Below are 8352 nucleotides of genomic sequence, written 5' to 3' on the forward strand. Positions count from 1 at the left end.
TGTTGTTTTCTCCAAGGGGTGCCCTGCCCACATATATAAAGGAGGGAGAGGGAGGAGGCTGGCCCTAGGGGGGCGCCATAAGGGGGGAGTCCTACTAGAACTCCTAGTCCTAGTAGGATTCGGCCCCCTTGCTTTCCATCTCATGGAGGAGGAAAGGGGGAAAGGAGAGGGAGTAGGAGAAAGAAAGGGGGTGGCGCCCCCTTCCCTAACCCAATTCGGCCTCCTCCCTTGTAGGGGGCGCACCAGCCCTAGTGGGCTGGTTAGCCTCCCTCCTATGGCCCATATGGCCCATATCTTTCCCCGGGGGGTTTCGGTAACCCCTCCGGTACTCCGGTATGTACCTGATACACTCCGGAATCCTTCCGGTGTCCGAATACTACCTTCCAATATATCAATCTTTACCTCTCGACCATTTCGAGACTCCTCGCCATGTCAGTGATCTCATCCGGGACTCCGAACAAACTTTGGTCACCAAAACACACAACTCATAATACAAATCGTCATCGAACATTAAGCGTGCGGACCCTACGGGTTCTAGAACTATGTAGACATAGCCGAGACACATCTCCGGTCAATAACCAATAGCGGAACCTGGATGCTCATATTGACTCCTACATATTCTACGAAGATCTTTATCGGTCAAACCGAATAACAACATACGTTGTTCCCTTTGTCATCGGTGTATGTTACTTGCCCGAGATTCGATCGTCGGTATCTCAATACCTAGTTCAATCTCATTACCGGCAAGTCTCTTTACTCGTTCTGTAATGCAACATCCCGTAACTAACTCATTAGTCACATTGCTTGCAAGGCTTATAGTGATGTGCATTACTGAGAGGGCCCAGAGATACCTCTCCGATACACGGAGTGACAAATCCTAATCTCGATCTATGCCAACTCAACAAACACCATCGGAGACACCTTAGAGCATCTTTATAGTGACCAAGTTACTTGTGATGTTTGATAGCACACTAATTGTTCCTCCGGTATTCGGGAGTTGCATAATCTCACAGTCATAGGAACATGTATAAGTTGAAAGCAATAGCAGTAAACTAAATGATCAAAGTGCTAAGCTAAAGGATGGGTCAAGTCAATCAAATCATTCTCTAATGATGTGATCCCATTCATCAAATGACAACTCTTTGTTCATGGCTAGGAAACTTAACCATCTTTGATTAACGAGCTAGTCAAGTAGAGGCATACTAGTGACACTTTGTTTTTCTATGTATTCACACATGTACTAATTTTCAATTAATACAATTCTAGCATGAATAATAAACATTTATCATGATATAAGGAAATATAAATAACAACTTTATTATTTCCTCTAGGGCATATTTCCTTCAGGCACAACCCACCAGGGCACGCCAGGAGGCCCAGGCGCGCCCTAGTGGGTTCTGCCCACCTCGGGTGCCCCCTAGACCGCCTCTTTGCTCTATAAATACCCCAATATTTCCAGAACCCTAGTGGAGTCGATGAAATACTCATCCAGCCGCTGCAGAGTCTAGAAGCACTAGATCCAATCTAGACACCATCTCAGATGGGGTTCACCACCTTCTGAAGGAAATATGCCCTAGAGGCAATAATAAAGTTGTTATTTATATTTCCTTATGTCATGATAAATGTTTATTATTCATGCTAGAATTGTATTAACCGGAAACTTAGTACATGTGTGAATACATAGACAAACAGAGTGTCACTAGTATGCCTCTACTTGACTAGCTCGTTAATCAAAGATGCTTAAGTTTCCTAGCCATGGACAAAGAGTTGTCATTTGGTGAACAAGATCACATAATTAGAGAATGATGTGATTGACTTGACCCATCTGTTAGCTTAGCACTTTGATCATTTAGTTTACTGCTATTGCTTTCTCCATAACTTATACATGTTCCTATGACTATGAGATTATGCAACTCCCGAATACCAGAGGAACACTTAGTGTGCTATCAAACGTCACAATGTAACTTGGTCACTATAAAGATGCTCTACAGGTGTCTCCGATGGTGTTTGTTGAGTTGGCATAGATCGAGATTAGGATTTGTCACTCCGTGTATCGGACAGGTGTCTCTGGGCCCTCTCGGTAATGCACATCACTATAAGCCTTGCAAGTAATGTGACTAATGAGTTAGTTAAGGGATGTTGCATTATAGAAAGAGTAAAGAGACTTGCCGGTAACGATATTGAACTAGGTATTGAGATACCAACGATCGAATCTCGGGCAAGTAACACTACAAAAAAATACACTTCCGTGATGATACGTGTTTGTCACAGTAGGTCGCGTTTTCTGTCATGCATGTACATCCATGACGATTTTATGAAAGAATCAAGATAGTCATACCTATGCTGTCGTAGAAGTGTTCCATGACATTACCAAAATTATCATCACGGAAGTGTCCACTTCCATGACGATAAATCACGCGTCACAAAAGTGCTTTCGGCAAGGGTGACCGACACGTGGCATCCACCATAACGGAACGCCGTTAAGCTATCGGGTCGGATTTTGGATCCGATAACCCGTTAACAGTCCTGACCAATGGGGATTTTCCATGTGTAAAATCATCACTGGCTGGAGGAGACACGTGTCAGGTCCGCGTTGGCACAGGTGTCACTCATCCAGTGGGCGAGAAGCGCCTATGATATGTTGACACGTGGACCGGCCCATCAAGTTTAAATGGGCCGGCCCAACTAAAGGCCCACAAGATTTTGCGGACCATAATGGGCAGGCCCAGCTAAAGGCCCACGAGATTTTGCGGACCAGAATGGGCTGGCCTAGCTAAAGGCCCATAAGATTTTGCGGGCCATAATGGGCCGACCCAGGTAAAGGCCCATAAGATTTTTGTGTGTCATAATGGGCCGGCACAGGTAAAGGCCCACAAGATTCTTGCGGATCATAACGGGCCGGCCCAGCTAAAGGCCCATGAGATTTCACCGACATTAATGGGGCGGCCCAGCTGTAGGCCCACAAGATTTTGAGGACCCTAGTAGGCCAGCCCATTAACTGGCTGCCATGTTTTGGGCCAAATGACGGCCCATATTTGATCTGGTCCATTAATGGCCTGCCACGCTCCGGGCCTAATAGTGGCCCATATGAGATCCGGCCCATTAAAAGCCTACCACGTTCTGGGCTAAATTACGGCCCAGATCAGGTCCGGCCCTTTAAGAGGCTTTGGGCTCAATAATGGCCCATATCAGATTCGGCCCGTCAACTGGACACTATGCTTTTGGGCCTACTTGCTAAAGGCCCACTTAGTAATTCGGCCTGATATTAGTTTTGGCCTGTTAAGGGCCCGTTTAACATTTCAGCCCTATATTAATTTCGGCCTGTTAAAAGCCCGTCATATAGTTGGGCCTAACTATGGCCTGGTTTGCATCCGGCCTGCTCGCAGCCGATATCTGATTGGGCCAAACAAGGACCGAGACAATTTTGGCCTGTTAAAAGCCCATGATTTGATTCGAACAATAATGGGTCAGGGTTCATTTCGGGCTGCTGCCGGCCCGTGAGCTGTTCGGAACGTTTCAGGCCCAACCTACATCATGATTGCATGATGGCCCGATTATGTACCGTAATTTTACGGTTTGGCCGGTTTACTGCGAAGACAGGATATATATACGGTAAAATAACTGCAGCATCGTGAATAAGAAAAATCCTAGACTATACAATAAAGAAATTACGACATATTACATCCACTGGGCATCAAAGTTTGCCACTATGATAATAAAGCACAAGCAGACAGCAGATTACATACACTGGGCATCAAAGATTGCCACCGGTGCAAATAAACACGCCGACAAAATAATATACAAAACCGACAGCACTTCAATAGAGTTCAAGAAAGGTTAGCCCTGCTGGGGAGCTACAGCGCAAGCAGCTGAGCAAGATGATGAGACTGCGCTTGTTTAACACTTATATCTTCCTCACTCTGAAAGATAAACAAGCAGACAGATGACAGGTTTTGCACATAAAAGTGTCAGTGCTGACAATTCATCACATTTCTTACTAGCGAATAAAGTGACATAGTTTAAAATTGCATTAACACAATATGGTATTGTTCAGGTCAAGACATGGCAGGAATTGACATTATGAAGGAGTTGGCAGCTTCACGACACCACTGGATTACATATCAAGAACTCATAAGTATCAATGGTTAGTGTGCTGTCAATTTATACCATTTCAGATTGGCAAATATAGAGACGGTTTAAATAATAGTAGAATGATATCACATTGTTCATAGTTAAGACATTGCAGAATATGACATTTGCTGTAGTGGGTAGGTTCACCACACCACTGGATTACGGATGAAGAACAGAAGCATACATGCAGTGCAAAAGAAGATCACTTGCTCTGTATTTTTTAATTTACATGGTATGAAGAAGGAACTTGGTTGTACAACTGAAAACTTAAATTGAGAAAGGACAAACTTTTGTTTATGAACTACATAATAAACTTTAAACAAGCAATTTGATGCAAACACCAAAAATAAACAGTTGTTGCAGTCATGCCTAACCAAATATATACAACAAAGTTTGAAGGCTTGAGATGGACAAACTTACATTATTGGTGAAGACAGGCTCTATAAAGGCCTTGTCCATGCTGATGGGGGGGCAATTCAAGAAGTTTATGATAGAATCTTCTTCAAAAGCATTGCCTTTATTCTATATTTTGTTAAGAGTAAATATAGATGTGATAATATACGAAAAAATGGAGAATATTTAAGATAAGATGAAGAGTGATGCTACATAACTAAGTAGCTATAAATGTAAGTGCAGTGATGCAGGCAAAAGTTACAGCCAAGAGCAATGCACAGCTAAACTTCTTCAGTACCAACCTTATGGTAAGAGTAAATATAGATCTGATGTGTAGAAAATGGAGTGCAAAGGAAAATAAGCTGCAGAGTGATGGTATATGAACAACTACCTGTCATTATAAGTACACTGATAAAGGACAACATGTACTTACAAGAACAATGCAGAGCTAAAAAAACATTGGCATTGGATATATTCTACACTAATGTAACCATTCATACAGACCAGATAATTTGGAGCGAACAATTGATAAGCAAGCTATCATGCATACTGCTGTCACATAATGAACCAGGTATGTATGCAAGTACAGTGATATAGGACAACATGTACTAACAAGAGCAAAGCAGCGGGCAGCATATTTGCGATATCCTGTCGTTCTTGTCAAACCCGAATTCTTCTTCGAGCAGATTTCCTACAAAAAGATCCGTAAGGCACATGCAGAGAAGTAGAAGTTCAAATTGTCATGTGATTTCATAGACAGTACCTCATCCTGGGAACGAGACCAGTGCATAACAAGGTTTTTCCATCCAATGTCTTCTAAATTGAGCACAGGAGACTTCACCGGAAATTTGTTTATAGACTTGCCATCAAAGTGTGATTTCCTCAGGTAACACCGATACTACTGAAATGCTTCCTTGAAAAGCACAAGCAAGCTTTGCTCGTCATGACTATCCAGATTTATCCTCGCCTAGTTACAACAATGTAATGTAAATCATTGATGTGTTCAATTAGCAGAAAATAGGAAAATAATAACCATGAATAATAGCACTTACACGTAAGTTGGATCGGAAGATGTGAAAATGGTGTTTGTCTTCACAATAATCTTCCCATGATGGGAATACATGCACGTAGTCCCTAACAACATTGAAAGCATTGTCTTTTAAACTGGGAATAAATGGAATGGGGTTCCAATCTGCAGGAATTGGCCGTCTCTGCAGTTGGGATAGGTCTTCGGCCGGTGGACTTGCTGTACTTTTTGCTAGAGTGGGATTTTTCTGTGGTACAGCTGGTGCTATGGAAAATGAAATCGGTATACCTTTTGCTGGAGTGCAGGTCCTGCGTGGTGAGGCTAGTGGTGTGGCCAGTGAAGTATGGGTACAGTCTGCTGGAGTCGGTCCTACGTTTTGTGTCACTGGTTGTACATCCAATATAAGTGGGGTGCTGTCTGATTTCTCTGGCACCACCATGTTTTTCAAGGACTTTGCTGGTGCTCCTTCAGGTTCGGCAATCACCCTCTTCCTTTTTGATGTCTGATGCACAAGAACAACATTTGAGTGAAAAAACATGGTATGATGATAGATGGAATATGTATTGACAATGGATGGGCATGGCATCTCGACATATATGATGAGTAAACTAAGCAGATGGCGGTGCAACAAAGTATAAGAAATGCAAGACAACATATGCAAGATACCCGCAATCAATAAAACATTGCCAAATTAGAACAGGCACCTTGATGGGTGAACGGACAGGCCATCTGCCTTTGACTCCTCAAGGTTAGAATAGTCATTAGGATCATATTCTGAACAAGAATCAACAGACGGGGAGCGTATGAGTTTCATTGCATCCAGAATTGCACTCAATGCCTTGGTGGCAATTTTGTAAGTCATTGCAGTGTTTAGCTTCAAGACTGGACTGCTGCTAGTGCGACACAAAGTAGCTACACAGATCATAGTGTAGATATAACGGGAAAACCTTAAGCATCAGAGTAAAATCAGCAAAGTGGAACTTGCTGGAATATATGTGCTAGTATTGCCGGTACGGCTAGAAAGGCTTCGGATACTAGCTCTCTTCAAGTGAAGGTGCGTTACTGTTAATATCAGTGTAACTCTCAAAGGCGACACAGCTCCCTGCATTTCCTTGCTATTCTTATAGGATTCAAGTGGGGAGGCCACTACAAATCCTATTCCTATGTTTACAAGATCCTACGAATCAAAGAGGCTCAAAGTGTCCATCACAACCGTCCGTATAGACCTCTACACTTCAAATGTCCCTTCTCATCTTCAGTACAAGGAACATATTGTACTACTATCATACTCCCTCCGTTCCAAAATATAAGTCTTGGTAGAGATTTCCACTATGGATCACATACAAATGTATCCAGATACATTTTAGAGTGTAGAATCACTCATTTTGCTCCATATGTAGTCCATGGTGGAATCTATACAAAGACTTGTATTTAGGAACGGAGAGAGTACATATTAAAGAATGGAAGAGGAACATGGTAATGAAGAGCAAGCAGATTTTGGATAATAAAATGTTGGTTGCGCAGTGCCCACACATGATGAACCAGAGCGCATTAAGAATGCAAATCTCAGCTGTCTCTCGACCATTTCAAGCGGTTGGATGAAGATCCTACGTCTCCTAACCCTTCTTCTTCCTCGTCTCTGATTCTTCCCATACAGAACACCGCACGGGCCGCTGGCCGGACCACCGGCCCCCACCGCCTGTGTTCCTCCGCCACGCCCACCCCACCCCTGCCCCAACCCCCACCCGCATCAAGTTTTCTTCATTTGGCGAGGCCCCACAACCACCCGAGCCCCTTCAATCGCACCGGCGAACTCTGGCGAGCTCTGAAAAATTGACTGACCCAATTTTGAAATTTAGTCTACTCTTATTTAACTAGTGTGGAATATAAAAGGGGAAAACCATAAGCATTGGGAGTATAGTGTTGAGCGTGCCATGGCGGATCTGAAGGTGCAAACCGGACAAAGGCAACTTCACAACCAAGAAAAGAAATCAGAGTAAAGCAGTGGCGATCTATTTTCTTGCTGCGATAAATAAGTTGAGCAGATACGAAAGAGTACCGCCTCTGGTGTGGCGCCGTGTATGCATCTGCTGAGAATTTGACGGTGCTGCGGTAGCGATGGCTGTCAGTGGCGTGGAAGCAGGTCTAGGAGGATAGACGGTGGTGGCAGGGCGCGGTGGACGAGACGGTCGTAGAAGCGGCGCCGGCAAGGTGGACGACGACGGGGATGAAGCGAGAGGACGGGATGCAAGGATCCCGGTCCGAAGCCGTGGATGAGAGAGGTCGATCTCTTGTAATGGATGGCGGCGTCGGGGTATCAGCTCCAGCATGGTGGAGGAGGATGGTGGTGGATGGGGTGGCGGACGGCGGCGGACGGAGGAGGGTGGGGTGGAGAGGGTGTTTTGGCGCCCACAGAGTACGAATGGGGAAAAGGGAGGTAGAGAGGAAGGGGGAACCATGTATTCAGGGCGCGCTTGTCTCAAATGCGAGGAAATTTACAAACTTAGCCCCCGTTTCAAATTTCTACTACATCACAGCAACATTAGTCGGTTGGGGATAGGACGGTAATCTCGCATACACCGAATATTTGCCGACGAGAGTTTGTTTTTGGCGCCCACCGTGTACGAATATGAATCGGGGAGGGAGTCGATTTCGGCCGAGGACACACTATGTTTTGGCGCCCACCATGTATAAATCCGGGTGAGAGGCGGTTACGTCACGTTTGGGTGAAATTACAAACCTATCCCTATCGAAACCACTAGAAATCCAGCAGATAGGCTTTGCGTGGCAGGGATAGGCAG

Source organism: Triticum urartu, chromosome 5A, assembly GCF_056163025.1.
Source record: "Triticum urartu cultivar PI428250 chromosome 5A, HENAU_Tu73, whole genome shotgun sequence".
In the NCBI taxonomy this organism is placed as follows: domain Eukaryota; kingdom Viridiplantae; phylum Streptophyta; class Magnoliopsida; order Poales; family Poaceae; genus Triticum; species Triticum urartu.